Source organism: Lemur catta, chromosome 11 (assembly GCF_020740605.2).
Source record: "Lemur catta isolate mLemCat1 chromosome 11, mLemCat1.pri, whole genome shotgun sequence".
In the NCBI taxonomy this organism is placed as follows: Eukaryota; Metazoa; Chordata; class Mammalia; order Primates; family Lemuridae; genus Lemur; species Lemur catta.
Genome location: NC_059138.1, coordinates 74,147,882 through 74,166,823, shown reverse-complemented (window position 1 = coordinate 74,166,823; position 18,942 = coordinate 74,147,882). Strand labels below are relative to the sequence as shown.

At 38.6% G+C, this 18,942-nt stretch overlaps 1 protein-coding gene across 2 annotated transcripts in view; it reads left to right on the top strand.

The window, feature by feature from the left end:
* Window positions 1–18,942, top strand: part of JAZF1 (JAZF zinc finger 1) — a 383,233-nt gene that overhangs the window by 116,334 nt on the left and 247,957 nt on the right. The window lies entirely within an intron of this gene.

The following is an 18,942-nucleotide window of genomic DNA, read 5'->3' as shown; positions in this document are numbered from 1 at the left end:
AAAGGCCCCTTCCAACTTATTTTGACACTAAGACTTCACTAATTTAAACTGACTGCCTTACTTAGTTCAAATGAATTGTTTCTCTAAGTGGCCAAAGTCCATCTTCTTCCTTTTTTTCCTTCATTTTGTCACACTGGGCAGAAAACAAGAGAGACTTTGCCCAACCCATTCTCCATCACTGGTCCTCCAAAGCTTTCCAGGGGCAGCGGTCCGATCACGTGGTGCCTGGCGTGGTGCAGCCATTGCAGAGGAGACCTCAGCTGAAGCCTCGCTTGGTGTTGATGCCCACAGGCTCCTGGCTGTGCCAGGTGGTCACCCCTTTAGTTGAATTGCAGGGAGGCCTGAGGTGGCCCCAGGGAAAGGGCAGGGGCAGCAAGGGATTCCTTTGAAGATATGGGCACAATGGCATTTGCCAATTGAGGGAGAAATAGTTCTAACAACTATTTGGTTTTAACAACCATTACAGTAGAATTTAGCCCACTGATGCCCAAGTCATTGTCTCTGGAATCTTTCCACCTAACCAACAACACTAATGGGGCAGGGAAACATTTTCATTGAGGATAATATTTATTCTAATGTAGTTTTTTCAAACCCAAACTTTCTGACCTCTATCTGCTGTGGGCCTAGTAAATGGCAAAGCTCTGCTTAGTTAGTTGGCTGGAGTGGACAGAGATTCCACCAGTTTTGCCTTCAGTTTTTTTTTTTTTTTTTTTGAGACAGAGTCTCGCTCTGTTGCCCGGGCTAGAGTGAGTGCCGTGGCATCAGCCTAGCTCACAGCAACCTCAGACTCCTGGGCTTAAGCGATCCTCCTGCCTCAGCCTCCCGAGTAGCTGGGACTACAGGCATGCGCCACCATGCCCGGCTCATTTTTCTGTATATATTTTTAACTGTCCGTATAATTTCTTTCTATGTTTAGTAGAGACGGGGTCTCCCTCTTGCTCAGTCTGGTCTCGAACTCCTGAGCTCAAACGATCTGCCCGCCTCGGCCTCCCAGAGTGCTAGGATTACAGGCGTGAGCCACCACGCCCGGCAATGCCTTCAGTTTTTATCCAGGTGGTTTCATAGCTGAGGGTGGATGGCAGTGGCTTGTCAGAGACCCTCATGTTCAAGGATGAGGCAGGTGTAGAGGAGTTAACTGATAGGAGCATCATCTAGAATGGGCCGGCCCTGTGTCAAGGTGCTGGAGGTACTTGCTAGTTCTCTTTGGCTCCGAATGAGCAGAGGCCATCTTTGGATGGATTTTGTAGTTTTTTTGGGAAGCCTTTCTTAAAAAGGCCATTCATCTCGTCACAAGTCATAAAATGGAATCACAAACTGATTTTCCCAATTAGAGTTTTAAAACAACAATACCAGCAAGCACATCAGCAGCGGCAGCCATCCTCTGGAGAGTGTCGTTGGAGAGGAACAGTAACCAGCACAGGTACTTCTGTTCCAAGCGGAGATCTTGCAGTGCTCTCTCTAGCTGAGCATCGTTATATGGTCTGATGGTTTCCATCACTTGCTGTTGACGCTTTCCAACGTCCAGCCCGACCTGGCCTGTGTCAGAGCTTTTTCCAGTGTTCCCTTACAAAGCATCCAGCAATTTTTGAAATACCTCTGGTGAAATTCTATCGCCTTAGAGATTTATTTCTGTAATTGTTAGAATTCAGCGCATCCAAGGTGTTAACACTTAGGTAATGTGCTAAGCAAAGACTGAATCTGCCTGGGGGTGATTTGCTTAGCATTTCCAAACTCTTGGTTGTAAGTGGAATAAAAACAAAAACAGATAGAAGAACTAGCAAGTTCCTTGCTTACATTAGTAGTCCTCCTGTGAACATTTAACTGTGCTCTTGGCAAGTTTTGTGATCCATCTGGTCCAGTATTTTTGTCACAAGTAAAATTTGCTTGCTTGATGGAGCTCAACACGCCCCACCCCCGCGCCCCTTTGTGTCAGATCTAAAATGTAGGCTGTTTGGGAAAAGGAAAAATAGCCCCAGGCTGAACGGCTAACACACAAATAAAACATGTTGTAGTTTTATTTTCTCTGCTTTTTCCCATTTAAAAAGAAGGACAAATATAGGACCCATATAACTTGCAGTTTTCTAGGAAAGAAAAAAAGGCATGAGATGGTTTCGTGATTTTTCCTTTTCTTTAGCTCTTGAACTAATCTTTGTTATTTTACTACCCAGCAAACAAGATTATAGGTAGAATTAAAAATATTTTTGGTAACTTTTCAAATTAGTTGCAAAATTTCAAGTCACCTTGCGCTGACTTAACAACACATGTTGGGATAGGATAGTGACATTTATGTTCTGCTCATTGGCAGGGCAAAGTCTGTGAAAGATTGTGCAGTAAACAAAGTATGTTTCTTCCATTGCCTCACCTAGCCTTCCAGAATGTTCTCTTCAGGCACTTTCCCCCTTCTCTCATCCACTCCTCTACCCTGAATTTTCACTCTGTTTACATTAGTCAAGGACTCCACATTACAGTCTCTCTGACCCAAGCCTGGTTCTCTTCTGGCCTCTCCTCTGATCCAAAATTTACCACTCCTGAGTTTTATTGCTTAAAGATTCCCTATCAGCGCTCAGTGAGAAAGTTTTCTGGTTGATTCTTTGGTCATTTTCACCAACACAATGAATTTGTGGGTTATTGTCTGCCAGGATCTGGGGCTGTGGAGATTAAGGAGACACAGTCATTTCCCTAAAAGAGCTTAACGTAACTGTAATTCAGATATGCTTCTTGAGTGAGTTTGGACTAATGATCTGTAAATACTCTTCTAACTTTCAGATTCTTAGATGTAATGCATAATCCATTAGAATGAATTTCTAAAGGTGGAATTTGAGATATCCTCTTAGGCTGGTGAAGATATTTTAAAGGGTGAGTGATCTCTTAGTGCCTCTAAAATTGTATCTTGTTTATTCCACCTGCCCATAAGACCGGTAACAGCAGTTTTTAGAGAAGAAAGAAACTTCTCTGGTCTTCAATTTTCTTATCTGTGAAATAAAACTGAATTACATGATGATAAGCTTTCTTTCTGCCTCATCCCACATGCATGATATTTTGTTTGGCAAACATGAAGTAAAATGGAGGTCTGTTTGAAAATGTATAGAACTTTTTCTTGCAGCCACATTTTAGAATGCATTGCTTAATTTTTCAAGTTAAAAACTAGTTCTTTGCTGAATGGGTGATATTAGGACTTCATCCCTTTTTGTTCTTTTCTAGTTAATAATCAATTTCCAGAAATCTTGCCTTCTGCTCCCATGGTGTAATAAGAATTGAAAGAGCATTTGCTTATATAAGATTTTTACATAGTTTCCTTCTTTTAAATTTTATGTTGGTTTCTTGCTGGCTGGTTAAAGTAAAAAATGCTGAGGTTTGAAATATGTTTTTATTTTTGTGGGAAATTAGCTTACTTAAAATTAAGACAAAAATAAGTACATATATGACGAGATTTTTCTAGTCACTGAGGGGTCTTCCATATTTGGGGGTTTTCTTGATGCATATAAGATTTGCCTAATTCAGTCATTTATATTTTAAAAAATTATAATTTACAAGATGCCCATTTTAAAAAAACTCTTGGCAGTTACCTATCTCCACGAGACTGGTGTGACCTTTTAGAATAATTTGGGGGAAGAAAGAGCATTTATTGCAGTGCTGTTGAAACTCTCTACTTAGATATGATATGCAGCTCATTACATTTAAAATTCCATTTTGATAACTTTAAAACTGTGGCATTTCTTGAGGCCTCCTTCACATGTCAAAAAGACGCATATAGATTGGAAACTATTTACTCAGGGAATCTCAAATGTTACTGAAAATACAGCTGTAAAATGTCAAGTTATTTGCATGCTGGTGAATTGGATGTCCTGAAAAATTTTGTAATCCCAGATATTTCGTTATTTCTGTTAGCAAGGAATATGAGAAAATACCACAAATGAAGCACACTGCATATTCCTTTTTTTCCTATTTTTGTATAGTAACTGCTATATTATAGGTGGCTTAATTTTATATTTTAATTTAATTCAGGTTCTACATTTAAGAACCCAAATCCAGGCCGGGCGCGGTGGCTCACGCCTGTAATCCTAGCACTCTGGGAGGCCGAGGCGGGTGGATCGCTCGAGGTCAGGAGTTCGAGACCAGCCTGAGCGAGACCCCGTCTCTACTAAAAATACAAATAAATTATCTGGACAACTAAAAATATATATAGAAAAAATTAGCTGGGCATGATGGCACATGCCTGTAGTCCCAGCTACTCGGGAGGCTGAGGCAGTAGGATCGCTTAAGCCCAGGAGTTTGAGGTTGCTGTGAGCTAGGCTGATGCCACGGCACTCACTCTAGCCCGGGCAACAAAGTGAGACTCTGTCTCAAAAAAAAAAAAAAAAAGAACCCAAATCCAAATAGAAGTGATATGAAACTTTATTGTCTTTATTCCTAAAGATATTTGATCCCAGCATATATAAGTTTGTATTTAAGAAGTGTTTAATAATGAGTATTATTATTAAATAACAATTATTATTATTTGTCAGTGAGTACAAGGGTGATTAGGGGAGATTTTTGCTATCTTTTGCTACCAAGTCACCCTTCCTTTCCCTGTCTTTTTTCACCTGTGTTCTGGTTCCATTCCAGTTAGCAGAAGGGAGGGTGCTTCATTCATCTTTTTATGCCACAGTTCCTAGTCCAGGATCTGTCTACTACTGGGGCCTCAAGGAACATTGAATAAATGGACAAATAATCTATATTTTTAAATGCACTTTTAGTATCTTAGTTGCAAGTGTTACACTGGAAATAATTAGGATCTGCAAATTTCTTTCAAAATAAAATGGTTTAGAATAAGGCATGATGAAATCTTCCATTTGTTATTTTGAAATTATGAACAAAAAACCAGCACTTCTTTGTGGAAGGGAGAAAGAACGTGGAGTGAATTAAGGATAAAATAATTAATTTGACTTTAAATCCTAGAGTAGTCAAAGTGCTGACCTTAGAATTGTTTCATATGATGTAAGAAAAGAATAGAATAAGCTTGAAAGATATTTCTGGCATCATTCAAAGTTTTTGAAAACATGGGAGGAAGGTCGTGGTTGGCTAACATTTGAGTTGAAATGCACATGAAAAGACACCATGTTTTAAATTGATAGAGTGAGTGACTTGTGATGAGGAAAGAGTACATGACTATATAAATTCAGAAATGCAGTTAACCACTGTATCAGTCTGGGGCAAACCAGGAGACAGAAACCGCATAGGAATTTAAACAGGGAAAGTTTGATATAGAGAACTATTAAGGTAAGATAGAAGAGTAACTATAAAGCTGTAAAGAGAACTCAAAAAGGTACCTTAGGGCTGAAGAATATGCAAGGAAGGACAGATTTGGAAGCCCGTCCCCAAGGCTGGGTTCAGACTGCTTTGGAGAGGATATGGAGGGAACTCCCTGTGGGTAGCAGGAAGTTCACTGGGTTCCATGGGGCACAGCCGTATTGGAATAGCAAGAAACAACCCTCTGGGGCACAGGCAGGTTGTGGTTGGTGGGGAGCTGGGGTACCACTGTGGGCACAGGCCTGCAGCATGCCCAGTCTGTGTGAAAGGCCTACAGAAACGTGGCTTCTTGGCTCAGGACAGGGCTGCGTGGTCACTAAGGGACTGTGTGCTCTCAAGACTGGAGCAGAGCAGTAGCAGATGTCCTCATACACACGCACCACTGAGGGACCATGAAGCAAGAGCAAGAAAATGTAAAGACACAGTTCTCTGGAACCACTACAATGTCCCTGCAGCGCCCTCTACTGGCAAAGTCTAATATTGAACTCACTGAGAAATTCAGAAATGCTTAGAGTCGTCTGTTATCACAGAGCGGCTATTAAGGGGGTGAATTTGGACTTGATCAGCGGTAACCTGACAACTGCACAACCCAAATCACAATTTAGCCAAGGGCATTTTGTTTTGTTATTAAGAAAAATTATAAACAAATCAGCAGGAGCTCATTTCTCTTTCAGGGCTCACTCTTTACCTTATAACTGAAATATTCAATAAAAAATTGTGGGCCAGGCACCATGGCTCATGCCTGTAGTCCCAGCTCCTCAGGAAGCTGAAGTGGGAGGATCAGTTGAGCCCAGGAATTTGAGGCTTCGGTGAGCTATGAGCTTGCCACTGCACTCTAACGTGGGTGACAGAGTGAGATCCCATCTCTTAAAAAAAAAAAATTGTGTTCATAATAATGAGATTGATTTTGATACTTTAAAAATGTGCACATATTAAAAAAATACCAAACTTGTCTTGCTAAAGCCATCTGTCTCTGATTATATGCTTAGCACATGTCTTTTTACATTTATTTGTAATATGTTAGCTTTTCACCTCTGTAAACATAGCCACTCTGGACCTGAAATCTCTTCGGCCTCTTATTTGCACATCTCTGTTTCATAAGTCTTAGTAAGAGCGAGGGATAATCACATTTAACAAGCCCCACTCCTTTTTTCTACTACCATGCTCACCTTTACACCTGATGGCAACAATTGAATCCCTCCATTAGGTATCATTAAAATTGGTCTTTGGGTTATTTTGATTTATACCTTTTAATTCCATTGTGCCTCCTGTTGGTCCTAAATTGCAAGAGTGGATAAATAAGAGTATTCAGGGGAGTATGTCTGCCATTCATTGTTATGCATATATTCATGTGTTTTGGGTATTTTCTTAAATAGAGGCTTCATAAAAATGAATATTGGCAGAAATGTTAATGTAAAAGTACATTTTGCAGAGCTCGACTTTACAACATGGTAATACAAGAGCAATATCATGGAGTAGAAAGTTAGTATCTACAGTGTAAGGTCTCATCATGGTACCACAATCTAATAGTAATGATGATAATAACTTTTTTTTTTTTGAGGGCTGACTATGGCCCGGCATGTTCTAAGTGCTTTATGTGCATTATCTCATTTAATCCTCACAAAAACCCACATATGAGCCAAATACTGTTCTTCTGTTTTTAAAGGTAGGGATACTGAAGTAGAGTTTAAATAATTTCCCAAGGCTGTCTAGCTAGTAGTAAGTGTTGTGCAGGGATTTGAACCTAACCAGTGTGGTTTCAAAGCTCTCTTTCTGAACCGCTATAAATCATACTGCCTTCAGGGTCAATGGAATTTTTTTCCAGTGTACTGCCAATATGACAAGATAGGAAGAAATGCTCAGATGCTAAATACCAAGTGAAATTTGGAAACCCAGAGAGATGAGCCTGAGCACTGGAGGCTGACTTTCACCCTGAACTTGCTCTTAGGTTTTTACAACCTCCAGAGCCACACAAGGCAAAACCCTAGGCCCACCCAAGTTGAACTGTATAATTCAGTTCACAGCGCAGTCTCCTCCCACCATGGAACTGGTAGCTCTAAGCTATATTCTCTTGGTAGTGGCAAGCTATAAAAAAAAAAAACCTGAGGCTCCTCCAAGGAAAATTTTCTGTCTTGAACCTTAGAGCTGTGTGGAGGAGCAAAAAATAAATCGCCTCAGAAAATCTGCAACCTCAAAGCAGTTCATGGATTTATGGCTAGAGTTCACACTAGCTGAATGGTCAGGAAAACATTCAAATAAGAATCTAATTAAAGTGGTACCAGTTTGGTAGTCTCTTGTCACCTAGCAGGAAGCACATGCAAATTCTTTGTGGAGGAGCCCACCTTAATTTGACCATAAAGAACCTTCACAGAGAGTTTCTCAAATATATTAGCTCCCACTCAAAAATCTGAAAATACAAGAAAACAACTTATCCTGAAATTCAGCAGAATCAACCTGTGAAGACTTTAGATACTGAATTTATCAGATATAATACATACAGTCAATGTGTTTACTGTTTTTAAAAAATGGAAGAGGAAATTGAAAATATATTTAAGGAGCAAGACTATTGAATGACAAAGAAAATTTTAAAAAGGCAAATATAAAAATATAGAAATTTAAAAGCTTGATATTTGACAGATTAGACAGAATCTAAGAAAAAATTAATAAACAAGAAGATAAATTTAATAAAGTATTTAGAATTTAGTACTACTGGACCAAAAAAAGGAAAATATAGAAGAGGGCTAAGAGACAAGTAGAATAGTGAATTTTTCAGAAGTGATGAAAGATGCCAGTCCACAGATTCAGAACACCTTGCAAATCCCAAACAAGATTAAAATTTTTAAAGCGATCCCTACCTAGATATGACATAGTAAAATGGCAGAGCACCATGACAAAAAGATTTCAAGCAGTCAGAATATATAGGCAGCTTTCAAAGGAATAGTTCAGCTAACAACCGTGATGACAGAATTAGAAAATAGTAGAACAATGTCTTCAGAATGCTAAGAGAAAATCACAGTCTGTAATTGTGTGCCCAGCTAAATCTGTTTTTCAAAAATGAGAGTGAAATAAAGCAATTTTTAGACCAGAGAAAGAGGATCAACATATTCTTATCAAAGGGGATTCTAAAGTATATACTTAGGGAAGAATGTAAGAGATCTCACATAAAAAAATTGGAGTTAAAAGAAGGAATAAACAATAAAGTGGTAAATATATGGGTAAATCTGAGTCAGAATGAATTGTTTTGTGAGCTTAAAAAACCAAAATATGTGTCATTACTAGCATATCAGTCAGGAGGTGATTAGATATAATATGTTATTTGGGAGGAAGGTAAAGAAATTGACAAAATTTATGCTTTGATACATTATATGTCAACATACAAGAACACGAACTCTGTAAAATAATTTAAAGAGGTTTATTCTGAGCCATGCAAGATGGCCTGGAGAGTCATATCCAAGAGGCCTTGAGCAAGTGGTCTCACCATGGTTGAGATACAGTTTGGTTTTATACATTTGAGGGGGATAGGAATTACACATTAAGTTGTAAATCAATACATGGAGGGTGTACATTGATTTGGCCCAAAAAGGAAGGACATCTCAAAGGAGGGGATTACAGGTTATAGGTGGGTTTAATGATTCTTTGATTTGTAATTGGTTAGAGAAAGGAAGCTTTATCTAACGGCTTGGAATGTTTTAAGATAAGAAAGTCTTTTAATCAGAGACAAGCCAGCAGACATAGATCCACACTCAAGTGAGCTGTTAAGTAAATTAGATGACCTGCAGGTGTAGTGTAACCTTTGTCTCACATGACCGTAGTCTTCTTAATTACTTCATATCTTATCATTACAAAAAATAACTCCAAAAAGGACAGGACATAACTAGCCATGTCTAACCTCCCTTCTCATGGTCAGCAATTCAGCTTTAAGGTTTTTATTTTTGGGAGCAGGGAGGGTTCCCCTTGACCAAGATCGGGCTTAATATTTTATTTTAGTTTACATATACATTTCACTATTTCTAGAATAACCACTAAATTATATTAAATGTCAGTGGACAAATTATTTCAGTTAAGAGACAAAGATGATCAGACTGTATTTTTAAAAGTTTTGGCAATGTGCTACTTATAAGATCATCTCTACAACATAAAGATAGAGAAAAATTTAAAGTATGTAAAAGTATATGCCAGGCAGAGCCTTAAAGCTGGTGTATTAATGGAATTTAAGGTAAAAAGTATTATTAGTGATGAAAGTCCTAACACATTCCATTTACTCCAGAAACATAAAACAATTCTAAAAGCATATATGCTTACTATATTAATAGTATGACCTCAAAAGTAAAGTAAAAACTCTTGAAATCACAAGGAAGAATAAAACAGTCTGTTATTAGGGGGTGGGGGGGGGAGTTAACATCTCTCTCTCTCTCTCTCTCTTTCTCTCTTTCTCTCTTTCTTTCTTTCTTTCTTTCTTTCTCTCTCTCTCTAGTAGGTAGATCAAGCAGGCAAAAAATCAGTAACACAGTGTTAAGCTTGATGACAAAAACATAAAGAACCGTGAACTCAACCCAACATTTGAAGAATGCATACTTTTTAAGGACACATAAAATACTTAAGAAAACTGACTACATTTAAAATATCTACAAAGCATTTTCCACAAATTTGAAAGGATTGACATCATATAGACAATTCTCTGCGATTAAATTAAAACTCAGTAACAAAAACTAGGAAAAAACCCATACGTTTAGAAATTATGAAGCATGTATTCAAATAAATCACAGGACAAAGCAGACATAATAGACATTGTAAAATATTTAGAAATAAGTAATAATGAAAAGATCCCATATTGAAACTTCTGGGATGCAGCTGAGTAGTAAAGAAAAACCTGCATATCTGCAGTTAGAGAATCTAATACGATATTTTGAACAAATTTAAGGCCAATACATATTTAATCTTAGGCACAGTGGATAAATCTCTAAATTACTAAAATCGACTCAAGAAGCTGCGTAAGGCCGGGCGTGGTGGCTCACACCTGTAATCCTAGCACTCTGGGAGGCCGAGGTGAGTGGATCGCTTGAGGTCAGGAGTTCGAGACCAGCCTGAGCAAGAGTGAGATCCCCGTCTCTGCTAAAAATAGAAATAAATTATCTGGCCAACTAAAAATATATATACAAAAAATGAGCTGGGCATGGTGGCGCATGCCTGTAGTCCCAGCTACTCAGGAGGCTGAGGCAGGAGGATTGCTTAAGCCCAGGAGTTTGAGGTTGCTGTGAGCTAGGCTGACGCCATGGCACTCACTCTAGCCCAGGCAACAAAGCGAGACTCCATCTCAAAAAAAAAAAAAAAAAAAAAAAAAAAAAAGAAGCTACATAAAACCTAGGTAGCCTATAAGCATTAAAAACAGAAATCAAAAATCTCCTCATAAGTTGCCTGATAGGTTAAGGTTATAAGGATTCATTATAACATTGTCTCTACTATTGTGTATGTTTGAAAGTCTATTTGATAAAAAGTTAGAGATAAAAAAAATCTTTTTATAGTGAAAACACCAGGCCCAGGTGTTTTTACTATAAGGGATGGCTGAGGATTAAATGAGGTCATATGTGTGAAGTACTTAGAGAGTACTTGGCACAATAGTAAGTGATCAGTAAATTTTGGCTGTTGTCATTGTTATCATTCCTTGGGGCCTGTTCTTCAGGTCTGTCTTTAGCATATCCTGAGGTCTAAAGACAGAGTTTAATGTGGAATAATCTCTGAAAACCTCATAGAGATAGACACATAGGTTTAAGGTCATGGAAACATTTTTCTTTGATGTGCTTTTACAATAATCAGGCTGAAATCTTCCTTAAACCACCAGTTCATTTATTTAGCAAATGTTTTACTGAGATGTGGGTCAAAAGTAAAATTTAACCTATCCCCTATGAATGGTGAACCCTTTCTAATGTATAATATTAATAATTGCTGGACCTTAACATTATTCAGGGATGAGGGTCACAGCTTGATGGCTCACTAGGAACTTGCTTTAATCTTACTTTCTGTTATTGAGAAATTGAGAAACATAGCCAAATTGGTGTCATTTTTCAAGTGTTCCAGGACAAATTTAGTAAATTAACATTTTAGCATGATCTGGCATAACAACTCAAGGTCTAATCCCCAAAAGGCACAAAACGTTCTGACATGTATGTATTCATAAAGGATAGCATAGGCCATCCCCAACTTAGAGATGGATGTGTTCTGCAATGTTATTGTACGTTAGTTCTTGGGTCATGAAGGTAAGCTATAGACTTGGGAAAGGGTTTCAGAAGCAGGGGACAAGAGTGTGCACTAGGAATTGTTAGGATGAGGAAGACAAAGAGAAGGATAGTGTTCAGCCCCTTTGGCTGTGGCCTCACCTGAGGATAAAGCTAGAGAACTCTCCTGATTTCATGAGCTGTGTTTGCCTTTAGTGTAATTCACTCGTGTAACACTTCTGATATGGTGGACACGATTCTTACGGAGGAAAATGTTTGGAATGATTTCTGCTTCTGTGAAATTTCATGCTCACGTTCAGATAATACATTCAGTCCAGCCTAAACAGTTGCTTTTTTTTTTTTTTCCCCAAAGTAGTTCAAGAAATGCTGCTGCCTTCAATATGGCATTGCCCTTTGAGTCTTAACAGTTAATTTTTATATGCTAAAGGCTCACACTCCCAGGAGCCCCATCTGACATGGGGCTATTCTCTACTGTCATGTACAGGTGGTGTGAACTGCTCCTTTTACTAATTAACTTGCCTCCTTTTATTAATTAGTGCTCATTTGTGCTTTAGTTTATTGCATGCTCTAGGTTTTTTTTTTTTTTAAAGAAATACTCTCTAAATTATACTCCCCCCGCTCCTTTATTATCTACCCTTCAGTGACTCACTAGATATTTATGGAGCCCCTACTTTGTGAGGCTCTAAGCTGGTGGTTCAGAGGATACTGTGATGCATGAGACAGGATCTCTGTCCACAAAGAGGAGAAACCAGAAGGAGAGGACAGGCTACTGTGTAACAGCAGTATCAGGCTGAACATAAGCACCAGGGGAGTGGTACAAGGTCTGAGAATTCAAAGAAAGAGGAAGTTGAAACCTGACCATCCTAAGCTGTGAGGCCTTACACAAGTTACTTAACATCTCTGAGCTTCAGTTTCTGTGTCTGAAATGTGGGACTTATATATATTGCAGTGGTGTTTTCAGGAATAGAAATGATTTGTACAAAGCACAGTGTGTGGAAAGTAGGCTCTCATTTATGAACACTGTTACCAAATCAGCAAATAATCATTGTGTACCTTCTGTTCCACGCAATACATCAGTGTATAAAACAGAGAGTCCTGCCTTGTGCAGCTTACATTCTATGTAGTAAATAGCGTGAAAACATATTAATTAACAAACTCATAATAAACAAGTATTTCTTGCTGTTGCTATTACATTATCCATTTGGAGGACTCTGGAAAGAGATAGATAAGGTTTTAACAGTCCAGGATGGAAATTTGGGGAGGGGTGGAGGTAGAAGAGGGTAAATAATATGAACCAAATAATATGCACCTAAGTGTGGGGTGGGAAATCTTCGTAGGATGGGCTCAGTGGTGGCTGTTTTGGGCCAGTGCACACAGCTGACCCTGGAGGGGGAGTGAGTGCCACGCTGGAGAGTTTACAGACAGTGATAAACCATGGAGAGCCTTGAGGGATTTTTAACCTGGGATGTGACTTGATCAGAGCTGAACTTTAGGAATTTTAACGTTAGTGATGCAAGCAGGGGGTGGAAGGGAGAGAGACTGGAAGTTGGAGAGGTCAGGTCATTGCAGAAGTTTGGTGAAGAAAACCCCAAAGGTAATGAATTGGAGCCCTTTCCTGTTATTTAGTAAGCCTATATTGGGAACTTTTCAAATTTAATTTAAATAAAATAAAATATTTCAAAGTTTTATTGATATAAAGTGCACAAATTCTAAGTGTGCTCGACTGATTTTAACAGTTTTATATTTCATATATACCCCTGGGTAAACACTATCCAGATTGCGATACGGAATGTTGCCGGCACCTGTGTTGAGGACTTTTAACTCAAAATGCAGTGTGAGCCCCATTCACTGCAGCTCGTTTTAAGGAAGGAAGGCGGGCAAGTCCAGGAGGTGAATCCCACCTCACACCAGCCGTCTTTTCAGCTCTCCGGTCCATCTCCCTCCCCTTCCTTCCTGAGCAGCCAGTTGCTACATTAACCAGACAGCAGGAAGAAAGGCAGACTGTGTCTACCAGTCTGCACCTCTTCCTGTGTTAACTTTTTAAGTGGGATACACGAAGCACATTTACCCTAATGGCCTCAAGCATGAGAGTCACATATTATACCAAGCCCTGGGTTTCCTAAAGGGAAACGGTAGAAATATTTACAAGTAGCTTTAGTGTGGCCAGAACATACCCAAACAGACTGCAAATAGAGATCCCGTCAGCAAGTGTACAAGGGGAGGCCTCACTGGATCTTGGGGTGCAACCCGGGAGCAGGGGGCCCTAAGGTCAGTGCATTTTGCCATTTTCCCCCTCAAAAGTATTTAATAATTGTACAGTGTTCTCTTCATACACGAGAGGGGGACCCATTTTTGTTCCATGGCTGATAACGGTGTTGTCATACACTAGTTAAGTATCTGTGTATCAATTGTTAACAAGAGACAGGTGGGGTTGGTCAAATGTAGAAGGGTAGATTCTTCCAGTTACAGCTCTCCAGCTTCTTTAACTACTGTGGGGTCAGTTTTATGCCAGAGCAAACGGAAAAGGCATCCTAAATACAGGTTATTGATTGAGCCAGGCAGACGACTGAAAGTAGTGTTTTGTGTATTTAAGTAGATGTAGGAATATATACTCTGGAAAATAGAATTTGAAGCTTTTGTTCTTTTTGACTAATTGGGTCATGGCACGTTGACTTTTCAAAATAAAGATGGAAAGTGTATACTTGGCAGGGGGTGGGAGGGAGGTAATATATGCAAAGCTAGCAATAAACAAGGAATTACATTGACTCCTACCCTAATTGAAGAAACTGAATTTTAATCCAGGGAGCAACTTAAAGACTAGTGGTTTTCCTTTTTATTTTTGCTTTATTCAACAGATTAAAAAAAAATTAATGCAGAGCTGCTGTGGTTGTGGGGCAGGGTGGGAGAGGTGAGTATGGACGTGTCCTCAAAGCTGTCAAGCGTCTTGCCGGTATGAATGGATTCAGCCTGTGTCTTCTTAACCCACTCCAGTTCTTTCGACTCCTTTCACTCTTTGCTTAAATGCCAAGTGATGGTGTTACAGACATTCAGAAAGCTGTTTCATTTCCAACTTGAAATCTGTCATTGGGATCACAACATATTTTGGGTCTTTGGGATACTTGAGCCATTAATAGAAGATATGAAAACACTGTTTTATTTATTGTTTTCTTTTGCTATCTAGTAAAATAGATTAAATTTCTTCAATTATTTCATGAATGCACCCCTGAAAAAGATTTCTTCCTTCTAACTGTGTAATTGTTCATAGTCTTACTTGAATCAAATTTAGTTAATTTAAAAACCTAGATTTGAAAGCGTAATGAATGTTAGCTGCAGTAACTTGATTTCTTTCAGCAAGTGTTCTGAGATTGGACAGATAATACTTATAGTTTTTTTGGGCTACTTTTAAAAATAATGCAAAATGGATTAAAGACCTAAACATAAAACCTAAAACTATAAAACTCCTAAAAGAATATATAGGGGGGGGGAACTTCAAGGTATTGGATTTAGCAGTGACTTCTTGGCTATGACACCAAAAGCACAGACAACCAAAGAAAAAATAGACAAATGGAGCTACGTAAAACTTTAAAACTTCTGTGCATCAAAGGAAACAATCAACAGAGTGAAAAGGCAACCTATGGGATGGGAGAAAATATTTGCAAATCCATATATCTGATAAGGGTCTAACGTCCAGAATATATAAGGAACTTATACAATTCAACAACAATAAAAAACCCAATTAAAAATGGGCAAAGGACATGAATAGACAGTTCTCCCAAGAAGATATGAAAATGGCCAATAAATATATGAAAAGATGCTCAACATCACTAATCATAAGAAAAAATGCAAGTTAAAACCACTATATCACCTCACACCCATTAGGATGGCCACTATCGCAAAAAGGGAAAATAGCAAGAGTTGACAAGGATGCAGAGAAACTGGAACTCTTGTACCCTATTGGTGGGAATGTAAAATGGTACAGCCATTATGGAAAAACAGTTCCTCAAAACAGAAACAAAACATTGTAGAAAACAGGTTCCTCAAAAAAGTAAACATAGAATTACCATTTGATTCATCAGTCCCACTTTTGAGTATATAACAAAAAGAATTCAAAGCAGGATCTCAAAGAGGTATTTGCACACCTGTATTCTTGACAACATTATTCAGAATAGCCAGGGGGTAGAAACAACTCCAATATCTATCAACAAATGAATGGATAACGAAAGTGTGGTAGCACAGCTTCTGTCGCTGTCTTAATAAAAAAAAAAGTGTGTCATATAAATACAATGAAATATTATGCAGACTTAAAGAAGGAAATCCTGTTACATGCTACAATGTGGTTAAACCTTGAGGATCTTATGCTAAATGAAATAAGCCAGTCACAAGAGGACAAATATGTATGAATCTAACCATAAGAATCTAAAGTAGTCAAAAATCATAGCAACAAAGTGAAAAGGTGGATGCCAAGGGCTAGGGAAAGGGAAAAAGAGTATTTATGGGTATAGTGTTTCAGTTTTGCAAGGTGGAAAGTTCTAGAGACCTGTTGCACAACAATATGAACATATGTAACACTGCTGAACTGTATACTTAAAAATGGTTGAGGCAGTAAATTTAATGTTGCGTTTTTTACCACAATTTTTAAAAAAGCCAGTTGCATACTTGTCACTGTTTCTTTGGGTGAAACTTGTTCCTTATCTTTGTGAATGTCCTATAGTCTAAAACTAGGATTCTTAGCATGATTTTTGCAAGTTTACTTTTCACATGTTGGCTGATCAGCATATCAAGTAATCTCACGTAACGCAAAGATATATGTTGCTTGCTCTGCTATTGAAATGGGAGCAATTGAAAGGTTTTTTTGGTTTGTTTTAATTTCTTAAGTACTTCTACAATTCCTGTTGCGCTAAATGGCTTCGGCTTTTTTATGCGTGGCTAGAGAAACCACTTGTCAATGAGGACTTGGAGTGTGGATTACAAAACTATGTGTGCAGCATTCACGTCTGCTCTGTACTGATGTAAAATGACAGGGTCCGTAGGGATTGCTTTCTTCTGAAAGTTTTTATAGGAGATTTTTATGCCTGTATATCAATTATCAAATTATCAGATTGATTCCAGAAACTCAAATAAAATGCAAGTGAAGTGGAGGCGAAAATGTATGTCGTTTCCTTGGCGCTATTCAGTTTAGGAATGGGAGCACCCAATTTTTAATATGAGCAGTTTACAGCCACTCATGGTTAAATGGTTTATAGGATTCTTTGTAACAAAAGGTGGTCTAATTACCAAGGAGGAGAGAATAATACAGCCAGGTTATTTACAATGTGTGACTTACTTAAATTATGATCCTGTTAACTATACAAAAATGACAGAAAGCAGAAACATCAGAGCAAATTAAACATTTTGGCTTTTCATTAATGATCTTGAATATAGGAGGTGTGCACAAGGTTAATTTTTTTCCCTTTAAACATCACATGAGGCCTGCCCTCAGAGTGAACCTTCAGTTTCAGATTCAATGCATTGGCTCCTAAACGGAACAAAATGACAGTATTTTTTTCTTTTCCACTGGGCCACACTAGAGTGTTTAGTTTCTGTCAGTAAATCACATGGTAGGGTTTCTAATGCCCGTCTAAATCAATTTGAGGTGTGATTTCTTTCCTTGCAATTTTTGTTTTACTCCGAGTTACTAGTTGATTTTAATTGTTCTTATTTGCAGGCTTTAAATATTGATGGACTGTGTTACTTATAGCACTCTTTGGTGGCACTGACCTTTGTAGGGGGGTTGCATATGAACTCCAGGACATTTTTTTCAGTGGGGAGTTGGGGAGTGGGTTGGGTGAGGCTTGTTGGGGAGATGCATTGGTTGTAAGTGAAGCAGATGAAGAGTATACAAAAGGACCTGGAAAAGTTAGGTTCCAGAGGCCAGTTTGCAGGAGACAATGACGAGTTTTACTAGATTAGATTCATTGTTCACAATAAGAATATTATTCACTTAAAATATAACAATAGTTTTTTAAAAAATGCACAGTGACAGTGGTAGAATTTAATGTGCCCCTAACAGAAATTGATAACCAAAGGAAAATTAATAACCAAAGAAGGCATATAGAAAATATTAATAACTCAATTAACATGCATGACTTAAGAGTATTTGGAATTCTTTTTTTATCCAATAAGAGAACACATATTCTTTTCAAGTACTCATTGGACAGTTAAAAAAATTGATTATAGATCAGGCCACAAAGAAAACTTGTATACATTTTGAACGTTAAAAACCATGCAAAGTCCAAGTTCTTCAAACAAGATGCAGTAATAACTAGATATTAGCAATAAAGACAGCCTTCCTGAAGTCTAACAACTTGGAAATTTAAAGATACTATTCTTTATAACTGTTGTTGCTATTGTTGTTATTTGAAATAAAATTCACATAACATAGAACTGACCCTTTTAAAATATACAATTTAGTATATTCACAGAGTTGTGCAATTGTCAACACTGTTTAATTTCAGGACATATTCATCACTCCCACAAAAAAACCCCCGTCTGTGCCCATTAGCAGTCATTCCCTATCCACTTTTCCCTCCAGCCCCTGGTAACTACTAACCTGCTTTCTGTCTCTATGGATTTGCTTTGTAACATAATAAAAAAGATACATGTGCATATTGGTCTCTGCTCCTGGTGCCTGGCACAGAGCTCCTAAAACTCTTGTAATTTCCTGAGCAATAGATGTGCTAGGCATATGTTTTGTTCTAATATTTGGTCTTTGACTCCAGTTCCTGTCACAGAGCTTGGAATTTCCTGGGTGATAGGAGCGTCTTGTTCTGATGAGGCAACACTTGGTAGGCTCTTGAGTGGGGCTGGCGACTAGAATGACCATGGTTCTAGTTGGAACTTTCAGGCCCAGCCCCAGCCCCCGCCCCCATCCTCAGGGAGGGGAGAGGACCTGGAGATTAAGTTACTAATCAATCCTGCCTATGTGATAAAGCCACCATAAAAATCCCTGAAGTATAGGGCTCAGAGAGCTTCCAGATTGGTGAGCGCATGGCGTGCTGGGAGAGTGCTGTGCCTGGAGAGGGCATGGGAGCTCTGTGGCTCTTCCCCGTACCTTGCCCTGTGCATCTCTTCCGTTCAGCTTTCCTGACCTGTGTACTTTATAGTACATGGCAAATGTAAATGAAGTGTTTCCCTGAGTTCTGTGAGCCATTCTAACAAATAATTGAACCTGAGGAGAGGGTCATGAAAACCTCCAATTTATAGCCAGTTGGTCAGAAGCACAAGTGACTACCTGGGCTTTAAATTGGCATTGGAAGTGGGGGCATTCTTGTAGGACTGAGCCCTTAACCTCTGGGAAGTGATGCTAACTCTGATAAATGTCATAATTGGTTTGAATTATAGGACACCCAGTTGGTATCTGCTGAGAATTGTAGAATTGCTT